The sequence below is a fragment of the Danio rerio genome, chromosome 6 (genome assembly GCF_049306965.1).
Source record: "Danio rerio strain Tuebingen ecotype United States chromosome 6, GRCz12tu, whole genome shotgun sequence".
Taxonomy (NCBI): Eukaryota; Metazoa; Chordata; class Actinopteri; order Cypriniformes; family Danionidae; genus Danio; species Danio rerio.
Window position 1 is genome coordinate 29,206,514 of NC_133181.1, and position 19,770 is coordinate 29,226,283.

Sequence of the window (19,770 nt, forward strand, 5' to 3'; positions counted from 1 at the left end):
AACAACAACATGGCTGGACGCCTGTCCTAGAGGCACACCGGCCTGTAGGAACGAGGGGTCGTTCCAAGGGCTGAGGGCGCGGCGACACAGCGCAGTAACCGAGACCCGGTGTGTGCCCGCGTGCCATGCGCGTCCGGGGACCCGATCGTGAAGCCAGTGCTGAAGTGGTCTCATATGGAGCAACCCGAGCGGCGTGACGGCGGCTGCGGATGCCATATGCCCCAGGAGCCTCTGAAAGAACTTCAGTGGGACCACTAGTTTGCTGTCGAGCTCCCTCAGACAGTTCAGCAACAGGCGAGCGCGTTCCTCGGAGAGGTGCGCTACCATGGTGATCGAGTCCAGCTCCATCCCGAGAAAAGAAATCCTCTGCACGGGGGCGAGTTTGCTCTTTTCTCGGTTGACCTGAAGCCCCAGTAGGCGGAGATGCCGAAGCACCTTGTCCCTGTGCATAATCAATTGCTCCCGCGAGTGGGCTAAAATCAGCCAGTCGTCGAGATAATTGAGTATGCGAATGCCCGCGAGCCGAAGGGGCGCTAGGGCACCCTCCGCGAGTTTGGTGAAGACCCGCGGAGACAGAGAGAGCCCGAAGGGGAGGACCTTGTACTGCCACGCTCGACCCTCGAACGCAAACCGCAGAAATTGGCGGTGGCGTGGAAGAATGGAGACATGGAAATACGCGTCCTTCAGGTCTATGGCTGCAAACCAATCCCGAGGACGAACGCATTGGAGAATGCGCCTCTGCGTGAGCATTCTGAACGGCAGCCTGTGCAGACAGCGGTTCAAAACGTGCAGATCTAGGATTGGCCGTGACCCACCGCTCTTTTTGGGTACGATGAAGTATGGGCTGTAAAACCCACTCTCCATCTCGGCTGGAGGAACCGGCTCGATTGCACCCTTCGCCAGGAGGGCAGCAATCTCCTCTCGCAAGACAGGGGCGGACAGGGGGTTGACCCTGGAGAAATACACGCCCGTAAACTTGGGGGGCCGTTTCGCGAACTGAATCGCGTAACCGAGTCTGATTGTGCGTATGAGCCATCGCGAGGGGCTGGCCCGCGCTAACCAGGCAGGCAGAGCCCTCGCTAATGGAGTCATCGCTACAATCGCTGACGTACCAGCGGTGGGGCAGCGCGGAGTGGGTGTGCTGATCCGGGAAGCACGAGGGTCCCGCGGAAGAGCTGGAGGAGAGCTATTCGCTCTGGCTCCGCACCCTGACTCCGGAGAGGGGGCTGGAGGGCTGAGGGAAGGGAGACCGTCCCCCCAGCGCTCGTGAGCCACTGGCGCAGCACGTAGAGTCTGCGAGCCGGAAGGCAGCGCGTCCCGGACTGGCAGAACTCGTGCAGTCACATCCGGGGAAGGGAAAAAGTGCTCTTTTACTGATGTTTTGGTGGCACTGAAAAGTACCGTTGTTATCGGGGCCCCGCCCTCCAGCGGGGAAAGAGCAAGTTTCCTCTTCTCTGGATGGCCTGTCTCAGGGACGCTTCGCGGTCCGTTTACCGGACTTAACGGCGCCCTGGGCAGGAGGGGCTGCCTGCTTTCGAGGTGAACGCCACGCCCGCTTGGCCGGAGGCGCAGGCGGGGGCGGGGCAGCACTCGTTGACGGGCGCCCTCGGCGAGGAACAGCGGAGGTGGATGGCTCGGCGGGCGGAGCGGGCTTACGGCCACGCCGATAGATGACATTGCCCATCGCATCCGACTGCTCTTTCACCGCCTTGAATTCCTGGGTGAATTCACCGACGGTGTCGCCGAACAGGCCAGCCTGGGATATGGGCGAGTCAAGAAAGCGAACTTTGTCAACGTCGCGCATATCGGCCAGGTTTAGCCAGAGGTGGCGTTCCTGAACCACAAGTGTGGACATCGTCCTCCCCAGCGCACACGCGGCGGACTTAGTAGTCCGAAGAGCATAGTCGGTCGCGGTGCGCAGCTCATGTAATAAGCTTGGGTTGGACCCGCCCTCGTGCAGCTCGGCCAGCGCCTGCGCTTGGTAGCGCTGGTAGGTGGCCATCGCGTGCAAAGCAGAAGCAGCCTGGCCCGCAGCCTTATAAGCTCTGGCTCCGAGGGAGGCAGACAACCTACAGGCTTTGGACGGGAGGCGGGGCAAACCCCGCCACGTAGAGGCGCCGCGCGGACAAAGATTGACCGCGATAGCGCGCTCCACTGACGGGATCGCCTCATACCCCCTGGCAGCTCCGCCGTCAAGGGCGGTGAGGGCGGAGGCACACGCAGCACGGGCAGAGAAAGGTGCCCTCCAAGACTGCGTGAGCCTACTGTGCACTTCCGGGAAGAAGGGGACGAGAGGCTTCGAAGGCTTCGCCTTCTGGTCCTCTACGTAGCACCCATCTAGTCGGTCCGGCCGCGGAGCTGGGGGATAAACCATCTCCAACCCCACGGCCGAAGCTGCCCGGGAAAGCACGGCTAACATGTCCGCTTCAGGATCCGATTTGACAGCGCTCACCTGCCCGGAGGGGGCGAGCGGGTCCGGATCTTCGTCGGACAGTGAAAGCCCACCCTCCGATGCCGCGGAGGACATCTGATCTCCGGTGTCAGCGAGTGTGAGAGCTACCATCTGGTTAGACGGATCACTCTCACCACCCGAAGCTTGGATGGAGCGCCGTGAGGAGCGAGAGGTCCGCGAGCCCGTGGGCGGCGGATTATCTCCCGCTGAAACCCTCAGATCTGCCCGAGCGCCCGCTGCTTTTTTAGAACAGGAGGCAACTGGGGTGGCTCGCTCTCTTGCGAAAGTTAGCCGCGATCTTAGCTGTGCAACGGTCATGGCATCGCAATGACGACATGAACCGCCCGCGAGCACCGCATTAACATGCTGGACCCCCAAACATGCAATGCAGTGATCGTGTCCATCATCCGGAGCCAGGAAACCCCCGCATCCAGAAACGCACAGTCGGAGCGCCATCCTGAAAAGGACGTGCTGCACGACTGTGTTGCTCTTTTAGGAAAGTTTGCAACTATACGCACCGCTCTGGAGGACCGGACCCAAAGAACCGCAGGCAAGGGAGTAACCCAGCTCGACCGTCTGCCACCGCGAAGACCCACTCTGGACCGGGAGACACACTCGTTCGCTCTGAAGTGCTGATCAGCAAGAGGAACCCTCATCGACTCACTCAGAAAGGATCTGAAGCGAAAAGGATGGCGTCTGCTGGCTTCAGGTGTGCTTATATGCTGAGATAATTGCAGATGTCGCACACCTGCGCAAGCTTACGCTGCCAATTATTTCATTCATTGGCCCGTTCAATACTCTCCAGACAAGCGGCTTCTGATCCGAATCCTCCCAATGCGTGGATTTTACAAATCAAATCCACTTATAGTGCTGAAGTTCCCCCCGAAGGGGAAACATATTTTATGCTTATGCTGAGGCATACATTTGTATGTTGGTTTCATGGAACAGACAATGATGTGTTTGCTTTTTAAATGAATAGTTTGTTTTCTTTTTTAATATATTTATTCTCATTTGAATGAAATGGCAGGTCCTACAATAATTAAATCAAAACTCAACAATATGACCATAAAAAGGTGGGTTTATGTAGATTTTGGATTTGTGATGTCACAAACCCAGAAAGACACTCATTGTAATCTTTACCTGACATTTGATCTAGGCTTTAAAAAGCTAATGCTGTATAAGGAAATATATTTTTCTGCATTGGATTTTTGAGTATTATAACTTTGCAGATGTTGTTTATGCTCCAACAACAGCATTACTCTCTAACTATAGTTAAAAAAGTGTAATCTTAATAAAAGACAACTTTTAAAATGAAACCAAGAATAGAATAAAGGCAATTTCACATCATTGATCTGAAAATATACTGATATATTGATATATTGTTAATAATGTTATATTTAATAATTTTACAGACAACAGCTACATCAATATCAATGCATGTTTTTGTTTGTTTTTTGAATTTATGGTATGTTTTTTTTTTTTTTTTTTTCATTTCTTGGTGATGGAATAAATAGTTAGGCAACTGACACTGGGGAACACACATACACTCTCATTCACACACATACACTATGGACAATTTAGCACATGTCTTTGGACTGTGGGGGAAACCGGAGCACCCGGAGGAAACCCACGTGAACACGGGAAGAACATGCAAACTCCACACAGAAATGCCACGTGACCGAGCCAGGGCTCGAACCAGCGACCTTCTTGCTGTGAGGAAATTGTGCGGCCCACTGTGCCACCGTGGCAGCCAAAATAAAACATAAGAAATAGTATTCTTATGTTAATTAAAAGATTCACAACTGTTCACAGTTGTTGGTGATTTGCCGTATATGATAATATACCACTATAATGCCACATTACCACCATTTTGTATCACCAAACTCTACACATAATTACATTTAATAACCCTCATCTCACAAGATAACAACTATTTTCCATTTTGTCAGTTTAGTGGCTAATTTGTACGAATTCATGAAAGTTAAGTTATATGAAAACGCACAATTTTAAAAAAGGCGTATGGCACCAAAACCCTCCCATAAACCCAATAGTTATTGGGGGGAAGCAAAGCGTACTAAATTGCATGAATGAGATTGCATGAATTCATACAAATAAGCCAATAAATCAAAAAGTTATGAATTGCCATGAGATCATGTTAAATTTCCAGAAATTTCCTTGCATGGACAAAAAATGTGCCTTTAAGGGGAAAAGTGTACCTTGTTTCAGTATGTTGATGTACTTCCTATTAAAACTGAATATTGCGTAGGGGACGGGGCTTTTTTGTGCATCAATCCCTCATAGCAAACTTAGATTATAAGTGGAGAGGTTAAGAATATTGTGGCAGATTTCGTCAAACTGTCATCAACAGAGAACTGTGACTCTGAATGTAAAAGCAAATGGTCAGACTTTCTATCAGCCCAGATCACTTCCTTGTTTTTCTCTACTGCTGTTCCCGATTGGCAGGTTCACCTACACTTGATACAACCAATCCTGACACTGTATTATGCTGATTAGTTTCTGAGTTACAACTTGGTCCTGGTCTCAGCCAATCAGATCATTCAAGCTTGCTATATATTTTTTGTCTGCCAGCAGTTTGTCAGTCTTTGTCAGCTTGATTTGGTATTGGTTTCTGTGCTTAATGATTGATTGATTGATTGATTGATTGATTGATTGATTGATTGATTGATTGATTGATTGATTCTGCGTTAATATCCCCATTTGTTCAGTTTTGTTGAGATATATTGTCTGTTTTGACCCTAATTTACACTGTGTTGTCATTTTGGTTTAGTCACCGCCTGTTCTTACCTGTGTGCAATCATTCATTCCCTTTCATCATGTTTCCTAGTGGATTGGTAGGTAAGTAGGTCATTTGACATACATTCCAACACATACTGTAGGAATTCAACTGTCTGGAGATACACTATAAGCTCTAGGCATGGGCAATAATCGTTTTAAAGGTATACCAAGGTTTGGAAAAGTCAATGTTTTAAAACTGCAAAAATTGTCTGTTATACCATTCCTAAGGTAGATGTAAGCTTTTTTGTTACGTGTTTTTTTGTTACGTGTTTTTTAGGAGGATAGTATCTCCAGCAGAAAATATATCCAAAGAGGCCTTTTTAAGTTGTAAAGAAATCTATGTTTTCGAAGCTAATGAAGATAGCAGAAGTCAATGATTAATTGTTTAATTGTTTCTAAAAATTTGTTCAAAGGAAAGAAGTTTTTGTTTTTTACCCAGACATTTAAAAATAACTTATTTTAGAGCAGTAATCACAACTCTGTGACACAGTAAAAGCATGATATTATTATCTAAGGTTGTCATACCGTTAGAATCTTATACCAGCCTATGCCTAGTAAACGCCAACCTGTGAATTTTTGGTTAAGTGGATAGTTAGTGTAGTTTAGGTAAGACATATTTAGACGTTGAAGATCCATTTTTCATACTGTGTTTATTAGACTAGATTATAGGGGATTTGATATTAGTAAGACTGTTTGGTTTTGATTGTTTTTTTGAACCAGATCCTTGGTCAAGTGTGCAACCCCACTCCCCTAGATTGCCAAAACAAAATATAAGTTGTTGTTTTTTCACTAACTCAAACATAAATTAATTGTTCAGCTTACTGTATGAATATTATCATGCTTTAAGACATGGTCACTTCATAGTATCTCAAAATTAGCCGTTTCTCAATCAAAAAAAGAAAAAAGTCAGGAAAGAATTAAATGTCTGCTCCAAAAAAATGAAAGAAATCTCACACATGTGCCACTGACTCAGGTACATTTATCAGAAAGGCCTGTTTGCACATGAAGGCTCATTTATCATCACGGCCCCTTAGAGACACAGATACGGTGTCAGAAATATTACAAAAAGGTATTTGTGAGTGTGAATCTGTGAGCTTGTGTGTGTGTGTGTGTGTGTGTGTGTGTGTGTGTGTGTGTGTGTGTGTGTGTGTGTGTGTGTGTGTGTGTGTGTGTGTGTGTGTAAAATTTCGATATGGGCCTTAATAAGATAAGTGAGCCACACAGACCCCAGTCTGCTGTGCATTTCTGTGAACAGTTGTCAACAACGATTATCACACACTTAGATTATCCCATTTAAGGAGAGCAGCTATGACATTCCTAGCTTCATGATACGTTAGTCATACACCATTATAACAAAACCCTCTTCGTGGTTCAAACATAAAACAGAAATGTAGCCTCTTTGATAAATGTGGGGGTCTGACGTTTATGCCAGTCTGAAGCCTCACAGCAATATCATCACTGAATTACATCAGCCATCATTATGAACCAACCCGCTGCAGAAAAAGCAACATAGAGCGATGTCCCATTCACTCATTGTTTACAATCTCTTTAATCTTTGCAGCTCTTTCATGATTTGTCAATTAAATTGTTAAAGTGGAAAAATAAGTACATTAGAATCCCTTCAAGAATAAAGGAGATTTGCTTCATTATCAACTATCTGATGGTCACTGCCATTGCATCTTAATAATATAGTCATATAATAATAATAATAATAATAATAATAAATACTATTAATATTAACACATTTCTAAACATAATAGTTTTAATAACTAGTTTCAGATAACTGATTTCTTTTCTTTGCCATGGTGACAGTAAATAATATTTTACTAGATATTTGTCAAGATACTAGGAGATGCCATTTAAAAGCTTAACTAGGTTAATTAGGTCAAGTACATAAATTAGAAGGTAATTAGGCTAGTCATAGTATAACAGTTTGTTCTGCAGATAATCAAAAAAGAGGGCCAATAATATTGACCTTAAATATATATATATATATATATATATATATATATATATATATATATATATATATATATATATATATATATATATATATATATATTATCATTATTATTATTATTATTATTATTATTAAAAATTGCTTTTATTGTAGCTAAAATAAAATAAAAATTATCTAGAAGAAAAATATTATAGAAAATACTGTTCGTTTTTATTTGGCTTAGTCCCTTTATTTATCAGGGGTCGCCACAGCGGAATGAACCGCCAACTTATCCAGCATATGTTTTACACAGCGAATGCCTAGCTGCAACCCAGTAAGGGGAAACACCCATACACACTCACACACACACTACGGCCAATTTAGTTTATTCAATTCACTTATCCTGCATGTCTTTGAACTGTGGAGGAAACTGGAGCACTTAGAGGAAACCCACACCAACACGGGGAGAACATGTAAACTTCACACAGAAATGCCAACTAAACCTGCTGAGACTGGAACCAGTGACCTTCTTGCTGTGACGCGACTGTGCTAACCACTGAGCCACCGTGTCACTCTCTGCTTATCATTTATTCATTCGTTTTCTTTTTGTCTTAGTCCCCTTATTAATCAGGAGTTGCCACAGCAGAATGAACCACCAACTTATCCAGCTTATGTTTTACACAGCGGATGCCCAGATGCAACCCAGTACTGGGAAACACCAGTACACACTCATTCAGGATTTTATTCCAAGGTACGCACAAATCCAGCACCGCAACACCCTCTTCCAATGGCTGTTATTTCAAGTATTCAAACATTAAATAACAAATGCATCAAGTTATATAAAAACGAATGTATTTTTTTATAATTGAGCAAAATTCTACTCTATTTATCTTTGTATTTTTATCATTTTATTCTTATAATTGTCTTCATAATTAAAGCTATAGACAAATTCCTGCTTGACATCTTAGAAAATATTTTGCGTAGCTACCCAGTATTTATTAATCACCAAGAACAATAAAAATAAAAAAACATTTTACATGGCCCCATAAATGTCCAACTTATATTTAACTGAATCATTAAAAAATGTGAAAATTGCTTATTCTATGTTTATTAAACATTTTTTTTTATAAAAACAATACCGACATTTAAGAATCCATATTTATTTCATGTATTCATTAATTTGACTTGTTTAACTCGTACAACAGTAGGCCTACCTTGGAGAGCTACAAGCCATCTGGCTTGACTGAATGCAATTATTTCCTCGTTGTTCAAAGAGTCTGCAAGTTCATGTTTCATCGATAGGATGTTGTGGATTGTGGACATCGATGATGTTAAGCGTGTCTTTATCCGATGCACAGCAGGAAAAAAAGTCTTTTACCAGTGCATGTAGCTGTTGGTAAAGTTCTCTCCTGGATCAGAGCGAGTTTTTGGTATTGCCAAATACAGTGCTGCATGCAATAAACTCACATTCAGTCAGGCAAAGTAAAGCTCTCATAGGATGTCAATCAAATTAATTAAGCTCTAGTCACGAATAAAATAATAGACTATTTAATTATTTTAAGATTTTAGACGACAGGTTAGTAATTTTTATTACACATGTTTATCTAAGTCAATGAAATAATAACTTTAATTAATAAAATTAATTAATTGATCTCATATACGCTATGTTGCGGTAGCTTACTATGGTGAGGGAGGCGAACGCGAATATTTACAATGCTCCAACTACGCAGAAACTGTGCTCAATTTCACTGCGTGTGTGCTTTCTGGACAGTCTTTCACTGCCACTTACAGCAGAAGCCCCTATTTCACTGTGACTGAGATAATGAAAGTAAAATCCATTTCTCTTTCTCTCTCTGTGACTTGACTTTTCCTCTCAACTGTTACAGCGATACTTCTGGATACAGACACGAGCACGAGTCTGCAGAGTTTTGTCCACTGTGTCTATCACAGATCAGCTGTGATCGCCGCTGTCGTTTAACAGTGTCTCTTATTTGTAAAAAGAGCGCCAGCGCGAATAACAGCCAATCAAAGCTCTTTTTGCTGAGCGCAAGACCAATCATAGGGTTGTAAGAAAGAACTTGCCACACAAGGCTCAGAAAGCGAGCGGGATATTTATATTTGTTTATTTGCTATAAACGCCTGTGCTGTTTAAAGGACAGTTTATATATCTGACTGTTTGTATTAAATTAGTACTGTTTGTATTAAAAATAGCATATAAATATAAATATATTTACACATTTTAATACAAGAATTGCTGTGTTATGAAGAAAATCTAAAACTGTGTATGGCAAGCCTCGTCAATGCACCGAGATATTGAATTGAACCAAATCTATGGCATGATAATCGTAACTGAACCGAACCTAGAGACTAGTGTAGGTTCACACCTCTATAAAACAAAATCTAGCATTAAGTGCAATGTGTGGGTGAGAGAGGGCGGTGTTTCTATGGGACTGGTTATATTGTGGTTCTGTGGCTGCTGCTGTTGGTTGCTGTAGTTAAAAATTTTGACAGTTAAGGTAACTAGTTTAGTTTCGATAAATTAAAATTAAATAAAATTTGAATCTAATATTTTTTTGTGTGTTTTGGCGGAGTTTGGACAGCTTTAGGCTTAGAAAAATTCAGCTTTATCTATCAGCTCTGAAAAGAAATATTGTTTTTATATCTAAATGCTGCTCATTCTTTGCACTGAAGAATCCTGAAAAAACAAGTATCATGATTTCCATTAATAAATATTTCACTTTTTTGTGACTTTTAGATGAAAATTATTGATTCTTTATTAGGAATAAATTAATAATATTATTAATTAAATTAATAGTAAAAACGTGCTGGATAATTTGGCAGTTCATTCCGCTGTGGCGACCCCGGATTAATAAAGGGACTAAGCCGAAAAAAATGAATGAATGAAAATTTTATTTATATTTTAAAATAATACGTTAATATTTTATTTATATTAATTTTTTTAAAAATCTAAATATTTAAATGTTCAAACACAAGAGAAAAGTCATAAACTCTCCTGAACTGATGCAAAAAAGTTTAATCTTTTTGTATTAATAAGGATTTTACCTAAGAACTATCAGTGTGGCCCTGGACCACCAGAAATCCTCTGGAAATTAAATGGGAGATTTAATTTAAATGAAATTGTCTCCATGCAACATATTTAAGAATAGTCTGCTAATGATACGTACAAGGGTATTCATTTCAGCGTAATTAGAAATATTAAGTTCCTGACAGGGGTCTTACCTGCCAAGAGGAATTAGACAGATAAAGCAAAAGTGTATGTTAATCAGAAATTAATCAGGATTTGAACTTTATGAGGGTGAAGCTACGATTGCGGCCCTAGTGTCTTTAAAATCTCTGCAACAGCACATTTATGGCCGTTTTTACATCTGCGTTCAGAGCATCTGATGTAGACCAGAACACCTGAAGTATTACAAGGCCAGATTTAATACAAAGGGATTTTACTTCATAATTATTTTACAAGAATATATAAATGTATATTCGCAAATAAAATATAAATTTATTTTCGCACAAAATATTAGCAAACAGCAATTTTATCAATAAACACACATAATAATAAACACAGATAAAATACTAATAATAATAATAATATTAATAACTATTATTATGATTATTATTTTTTTTTATTCATGAGTTAATTATTATATAAGTTAGAGTACAACGGGATGAGGAGGATCAGAAAACTTTTCAACCATGTGCCGCTGTTTTACTGGAGTATAAATAAATTAGATAAAACATTCAAATTAAAAAATGATAAATTAAGTAAAATAATTTATTAACAAATAAAAAAACTATATAGACAATAAATAAATCAATCAATCACAACAAAATAAATCAGAAAATAAAAATAATTAAAACAGATAAAAAAATAAAACGCTTCTTAGAGAGAAGAGAGAGAGAGAGAATGAGAGAGAGAGAGAGGTTTGTCATTGAGTGCAGGCTGATGATTCTGTTCCAGCCTTATCAAAGCAACCCTTGAGAGGCCTACAAATCAGCATTTTACTGGTGGTAATAAACTCAAGAATCCATTTAAAGCTCAAGCATTTGTAAATTTATAGAGAATTTAAACAGTGGTTTAATTTCTCCCTCTTGCTGGCTAAATATTAAGACTAAAAGGTCATTTTAAATAGGATATATGTTAAGAATTAAATATGTAATATCATAAAAGTCTTATAAATATACAAAATACATTTTATACTTAAATATTTAATAGTATCAGCTTTTTAAGTGAAAATAGGCTTTTGTTTCTTATTTAATAATTATTGATTAAAATGATTATAAATACATTTTATCTATACTAATGCAGCAAGCTATGCAAATAGACAGGAGATTTAGGCCTAAATGTTTCTACATATAAAAAAGACAATAAATTACAAATATAACAAACTGCAAACAAAATTTCTTGAACAAAAATTTCAATATACAATATATATTTTATATTATTATATCATTTTTTATAAAACTAGTATGACTCAAAAGAAAACAAACAAAAACAAAAAATATAATCCTATATTATACGTATATATAAATTAAATCAAATTTTTAAATATTAATAAAGAACTCAACAGTTAGTGATATTTTCACAAACCATGAACACAAAGAAATATAAAAAGATTTAATTAAACCTTGATTAAAAAACTTTTTTTTTAACTTAAAAAGTAGATTTTCACATTTAATCCAATGCTTTACCTTCCTGTTCTTTTTAATTATTTCATAAAATGTACTTTATTCCAATTCAGCAAGCCAAAACCACAAACACACACAATAAAACACAGTTACCAAACCACAATAAATAAAGAAATAAAATGTAAAAATGTATGCAGCGGACACGACAGATGCCCAATTTAATACATCAAGTTAGCAAAAATCCAAATAAAAGCAGCGGGCAGAGTAATTATTTTGGCAGGGGTGAGGGAAAACAATGCAGCGTGGCAGCGAATGATTGAGGGGGAGAGAAAGAAGAGCAGCGAAGGGGTAAACAAAACAGCACCAGCGCGGGCAGTGGAGGAAGGAGCGGGGAGGTCTGGAGGGTCACGCCATGTGTATTGTGGGGCTGCGAGTATGTGCCAGGAGCGTGGCAATGCAGTGCTGCTGCCAAGCGGAAGGCAGGCTGATTTATCAGGAGGGCCGAACCAGACACCGCCTCGCGCTCCCCAGTGCCCCGTGCCTTTATGGAAGGCCCTCCCTGACGGCTCTGATAGCACAATCAGGGCCATGGCAGAGCCCAGGCAATTTCTCCTTCACTATTTGATAACCCTGCGTGTGCCCGCTTGCTGAAAGCCAATGGCTATGGCAGACACACCAACACAACAACAACAACAACTCAATTGTAATGAATGGCTGTGTGTTGTGAAGTAAAAGGGGAATGAGGTTTTGCACTGGTGTAATGGTGTGCAGAAGTTCAACAGGGGTTATGAACTTAAATACTCTGGCTTTTTGTACAGGTTTATGTAAAGATTTCGTCGAATGATTAACAGCTTTACTGATGGAGATCAATACTTTTGATTTTAATTAAAAACACATACCATCATACCTCTGCTGTGTTTAGCATGCTGATATTTTAGTAACCTTACTTTGAAAACTGGTATCACTGTTCTTAATAGTTGTAAGTATTTGTATCTTTTATATTTGTTTATTTTAAATTAACTTATAAACAATGTTTTAGTAATTGTATGATATATAGCTTATATATATATATATATATATATATATATATATATATATATATATATATATATATATATATATATATATATATATATATATATATATATATATATATATATATTTATACAACAGTTCTGTCTGGTTCTTAAATCTTATTGGCTGATAGTCGTGCGATATTCTGCAATATCAGAACTCGTGCAGCCTCTTTACGCTTTGTGTATTACTCCGCCCACATACAGCCAGCAAAAAGCAGACACTGCAGATCTATAGTTTAAAAGATGCTGAAGATAATTATTTTGGAAGATGTGTGTCCCATTACATGTGGCATAAAAGTAACACAGCATTTCAGAATAAGAGCATCATAACAACAGTAAATAGTGGTAATGGTAGTGTTATAATCTTTGTTTTTCCTTTTCAGGACATGAAAGACTTAAATAAAATCATGAATTCTGCTGTGTACCAAAATATCCTGAAGGAGAATGTCCAGCCATCTGTTTGTGACCTCAAGCTGAAGCGAACTTGGGTTGTCCAGCAGGAAAATTATCCTAAGCACACCAGCAAGTCCACTTCCGAAAGGCTGAAGAAAAACAAAATGAAGATTTAGAGCGGCCTAGTCAAGTCCTGATCTAAATACAATTGAGATGCTGCTGCATGCTTAACAAGGTGGTTCATGCTTGAAAATCCTCCGATGTGGATTAATTACAACAATCCTGCAAAGATGAGTGGGCCAAAATTTCTCCTCATTGCAAGTTATTGAGGGTTTAGGGACTTTAGGGCACCTTTTTACACAGGCCTATAGTTTGCACTTTGTTTTCCCTTAATAACAAAGTAGCAATAAAGCATAACAATAAACAATGTATTTGAACTGCATTATGTGTTTACAGGTGTTATCTTTGTCTAATAATTTTATGGGTTTGATGATATGAAACATTAAAGTGTAACAAAAAAATAATAAATCAGTAAGAGGTGAACACTTTTTTCACACCACTATATTAAGCTTTTTAAGTCATTTATTACTAGTTCATTTGTTAGTAATAGTTCACTTGTTAGTTCAATCATTCATTCATTTATTTATAAATGCATTCATTTATTTAATGAATAATAAATCCAATCAATCAATCAATAAATAAATCTAATCCATAAAGAAAGAAAGAAAGAAAGAAAGAAAGAAAGAAAGAAAGAAAGAAAGAAAGAAAGAAAAAGAAAGAAAGAAACAAAATCATGGTTTATAAAATCTTATTTTCAGGACAATGAGAGTAAAATGAAACCCCGAAGACGATGACAGATCATTTTAGTTTGTCATCAGCTGTGGTCCAGCACTTTTCCCAAAAGAGGCATGATGTTCCAGCAAACACGCAAAGCCATTAAAATGGAAAATTTACTGAGCAAATGAAAGAGCATCTTGACATCAAATGTATCTTGTTTCAAATCTGATGTAATATTTAATCAAACTTGAATGACTCAGCAGATTTTCCTAAAAAAATAAATAAATAAAATAAACAATCTGAACAGCTTAAACTGGAACCTTAAAGACCTTTTTCTTCATTGCTGCAAGGAGGGCGCAATAGTAATCAGCATCTTCTGGTAGGATGCTTGGAACTTCCGTTTACCGCATTTCTCAACTGGAATTATCAATCTGAACGTAACGCTTTGAGTGGCTTACTGAGTGTTTTTGTGATTCACAACTTTTTTTGAAAGAAGAGTGTTAAAGCCGTTATACTTGTGTCAGATACGGTTCAAGTGCACAAGAAAAAACGTTTTAATTCTGTGTCTGCCATCAGATCAGATGCTGAAATTTAGCGCCATATACAGTGAGTACCTTGCAGCAGTTGTTTAGATTCCCATTAGACCAGATTTTTTAAATGATCAGTCCAGGAGGTGGCGCTGATCAACAGCAGTATTAATTCAAAGATGTTAAAAGCAAGTAAAATAGATTCAAACTATCATTTCAAAGTTGTCTAAATGTGACTTTTTTACACACGCGAACTGAAAGTTCAAAACATCCTGCTTATGCACACATGCAAAGCATAATGGGTAATTTTGCAATCTATAAAAAAAGGTTTATAGTTTTTAAGCAAATGCCACCGTTTTCTTTTTAACTTAGTCCCTTTATTATTCTGGGGTTGCCACAGCGAAATGAACTGCCAACTTATCCAGCATATGTTTAAGCAGCGGATGCCCTTCCATCTGCAACCCATTACTTCGAAACATCCATGCACACTCATACACACACATACACTACAGACAATTGAGCTTACCCAATTCACATACTATCACGATCATAGACTGTGAACCATAGACTGTAAAAGATATGGACGTATTATCCGTGACATCACCCATAGGTTTCTGAAGAATGAAAAAGATGCTACAAGTAGGCGTGGCCAACCATCACCATTTTGTTCGTGCGTCATCACACCGAGCAGGGGATACCAAACAAGGACAAAGAGGCGGAGCGTGAGCAATGCAACAGACTCCTGCTATCATTTTGCTTTGACATACTTTTCTTAGTGAGAAAGCTTAATACTTCATTACCTGTGACTCGTTTGTGTCCTGACCACATCTGTTTGGTGTTTAGTCTTTTAAAAACACTGTTGTAATACATTTAGCCAATAAGCATTGTTCTTATTTAGTTTTTCTACCAGAGGAGAAGACGAATTACATTCAAATACCTCAAACATGTTTGTAAATGCAAGGCTATTTATGAAATCCAGGCATAAAACTGTATGATAATGCTTCAAATGACTGTTCTATAGCCTACAGCTAATCAATCTGTCAGATTCTGGAGTGCAATCAAGTTTTCAATAAAAATATGAATAATAATTTATCTTGAATAAAAACACACATACATTTGGTATGTATTTTTTACTAGCCTGGGAAATGGAGGCCACATGAATGGTTTGTGAGCACAATTAAGTGAACAGCACGCCATATTATCTGATAATTGTAGGAAATAATTCCAAAAGGCAAATGACTGTGTAAAAAAAAAAAACAAATTTAAAAAATAAGATGTATATGCCGAGTTCAGTGGCTAATCAGCCGGAATCAGCTGAGGTGAAGTGACGGCGATCAGCGAGACTTAATATAAACGAAATGTATGTGTTTTAAAAAATTCACCCCCCTCGCAGTTGTCATGAAGGGTAATATTAGCTATATGAACCAAAATCTTTCTTTGTACCAGGCTGTATACACCTGTTTTTCAGCTGTAAAGTTGTGCATTCGAAATCTGGGCTCAATATAAATCTGCTCTATAATTATGGCGCCAGAACTAGCGGAATTTCAATGAATTGCAGTTTCAGTTACTTCCGTATTTGCTTCAAGAGGGAGAGAGGAGCGGGAAGTTGCCGCTTGTGGTAAACACACAGTTCACTATTGGACTACAAATCAGCCATTTTGGACTACAAGTTCTAGTCATGCACCACTCACACACACCTATTCTGAGTTCCGGTGATGACACACATAGACACAGCTGATACTGCTCGTGAACTGATTTCAAGGACTATTTAAACAGCGTGCATACACACACATCTGTGCTGAGATTTGTTATACTGTTTTTGTGTTTTGTTTGTTTACGTTGCCTGCTGCCTGCTTTTTGAGCATTCGCCTGTGTATTTACCACAACTCTGGATTGCCTGGATACATCTGTTTGCTCCTGTGTCTGGACTACTCATCATGCACCTCATAAACACCAGTTCCACATCACCCCTGATTACTCACACACAACTGTAGCAAATGAAGACTGATATCCTGAATTATTTATATACCACCTTTTCTCACATTCACTGCTGAGTCTTGTTAACCTTTAAGTGAGCATTACGAAGCATTTCCTTGTCTTGCCTTTCCGTGTTTGTGGCCTTTGCTTTGTTTATTGTTTATGTTGTTTTGCCACCTGTCCTGACCATTCACCTGTTTATAACAATTACTCCCTGGATTACCTTCATGCTCCTGTATGTTCCTGTTTTGACCTTGCCTGTATGACCATGCCAAAGTAAAGCTGCATTTGGATCCTCACCTCTGTTGCCGACCCAACTCATTACACCAACAATCATTATGTTTAAAATTGAATTGAAACTAATAGCTTCTCTCAGTAAAACAGCACATGAATTGAAAAAGAATTCAAATTTCACTGGAGAACTAATAAAAAGTCTGGATTTTGTAGGTCCAGTGGTTCTTGAGATCAAAAAAAAAGAAAAAGTTTTACAAGTTTTCTGTGTGTTTTCACAGAAAAACAGAAGAAAGCCATTGCTAAATTAGTCATTTTCACTGCAGTTATCAAAATATCTGCAAAATCCTGGAGAGACTGAATAATTTTGTCTTTTATCTCCTGCATAAAAACATTCTTTTTAAAATTAATTACAATTCTTTCCAACAAAATCAGCAAAGATTAAAGGGAAACTTTGCCAGTCTAGCAAGAAGCATAAGGTCACCATGGCTGATCTGAAGTTTCACCGATTCAACTTTCCTGGCACTTCTGGTTCCTCTAAGTTTAGGGTCAATATTTGTCATTTGTGATCTGTTTTCAGGTTGGACAGAATAGCGCGATGATTATGATAGGATCTTGCCCACACAAACTGGGAGGGAAGATGGTTCTCTGTCTCCACCGGGCTCCCCGCTTTTCAGGAATTGGATTTTTACTAGGCTGCGGCAGCTCTTATCGTCCTATCAGCCTCTCCTATTGTGCAGCCAGGCTCTGGAAGAAAAGCCTCCCAGACGCTCTGACTTTGCGTCTTATTTTTCATTTATTTTACCCTTTAAGACCTCGGGCCTCTTGTGGTTCTTAATATTTACCCCCACCAAGAGAGGCGAGATTTTGTGGGTTTGTCTGGGGTTTTTTTTTGTCCGGCAGATCAAAAAGGTGTGGGTCAGTCAGGCCGGGTCCTGCACCTCACACACTGAGCCTCATAGCAGACATGAGAGAGAAATGGTAAGCGTTTGCTGAATTCATAACTCGCTCAAACCTGCCAAAAAAAATAAAAAATCAAGGCATGTACGTGTCGTATATTGCAGATGCTCCAGGGACCTTTTTCCCCTTTCTCATTACTAAGTCAATTGTGCTGAGTGAATAGAAAAAGGCACGCTGATCGGTCCACTCATTTTGCATATGTGCTTGATATGTGACGTTCTGAAAAACAATTATAGATGGACAGATAGCATTGTGGAGAACAAGCATCTGTCATTTATGTTTAGTGAAGAAGGGCATTGTACATGCGACATGCAGCATAGCCTCTTAGATTTATTTCCCAGAGAGCTTTTTTTGTTCATTAGAAGAAAGACAGCTAACATTGATGAATATAACTGCTTAAACTGCTTTGTAGCAATAGAGCCAGGACTGACTGTATACTTCAAATAATAATTCAAAACCAGTCTAGCAGTTAAAAGTTTATAATTTCTATTTATTTATGCTCAAAAGCATAGCAAAAACAGTAGCATTGTTCAATCTTTGAAAACCCTTTTTTAAGAAGCCCATACTCATACTTTAGTAATGTAGTTACTCTGTGTGTATGTATCTATGTGTTGTGTAGGATGTTAAGGTAGGATTTATGGCATGTAAACTTCAGTGGGTAAATGTGTTCAGCCTTAGTTTTGATTATTGATAAGATAAACAGTATAATGTTGGTTATAAGTAGACCCACACAGAATCTGTGTGCGCAAAAATCCACAGATTTCTTCAGATTTTTAGCCCATCATTGAGTTTTTTATTTACTGGGGTAAATGTGTAAATTTATGTTTATTAAATTTTTTAATTCATTTCTGTAATATTATTGACAAATATGAAACGTTCATATGATTTATTTACAATACAGTAATATCTTTACAATATCTTTTAGTAGATATATTATATAAGAGGTTTGCTTTGTTTACCAATTAAGTGGATCTAATTGGACTTGCATTGAAACGATATATAAATTTAAAAAGATGTTAAAAAGATTTTATATATATATATATATATATATATATATATATATATATATATATATATATATATATATATATATATATATATATATATATATATATATATATAATTATTAATATGTAATTAATATATTATATATTAATTTATAATACATAAATTAATATTATAATATAATTATATATTAATATAATATAATTTTATATTAATATATAATATATTAATATAATATTTTTTATCTTTCAATATCTAAAATATGATTTTAATAAATATATCTGTTAATAAATTTGTTTTGTTTAAATGCACCAAAACACATATTCACTGAAAAATGGATCAAAATATTTCTTTTCAAAATGGGATGTACTTCATTATGCTGAGCACTGTATATTAGTTTGGTCATCAAGAACAAAAAATAAATACAAATCAAAAGTATACCTCCCTCCACCCCCCACCCCCTAAAATAATAATAAAAATTGCTGTCGGTTTATTCACCATCAGGCGCTACAAGGTGATTTTTTCCTTGATCAGAACATTAAAGATGTTTAGCTGAAACATAGTCCATGATGATTTCTGTGCAAGTCAATGGTTATCATTTTGAGAGTAGAAAAAAAACCTACAACAAAATCAATGACTGTGTCTCCTATCAATGCATTGAGGTCTTATAAAGCAAAACAATTAGTCTTTGCAAAAAAAGACTAAAAAAAAAAAACATTATTCATTATTCCTGTAAAATCATTATTTACAACATTAATTCCTTCAAGCTTGTGGTGTAAGATTCAGGTTTTAAACAATGTGTAAAAATGCTTGGTTCCACACAGTTCATTAATTCTCTTTTTTTGTGACTTTAAACTTTTGACTGTGATGCCTTTAATCACAAAACAATATTCATATAATAACTCAGATTCATTTACACTCTCTCCAGATTTCAATTAACTTTAACTGGAGAATCAGATCATTCTCAGAAAATGGTATCAACTGTATTCTCTT

At 38.2% G+C, this 19,770-nt stretch overlaps 1 protein-coding gene across 1 annotated transcript in view; it reads left to right on the forward strand.

The window, feature by feature from the left end:
• The window catches only part of LOC141386270 (uncharacterized), a 354,962-nt gene that overhangs the window by 292,741 nt on the left and 42,451 nt on the right, over positions 1-19,770 (forward strand). The window contains exon 2 of the mRNA XM_073954096.1: positions 3,162-3,290. The gene's annotated coding sequence lies outside the window, so the exon portion shown is untranslated. The remainder of the gene's footprint in view (positions 1-3,161; positions 3,291-19,770) is intronic.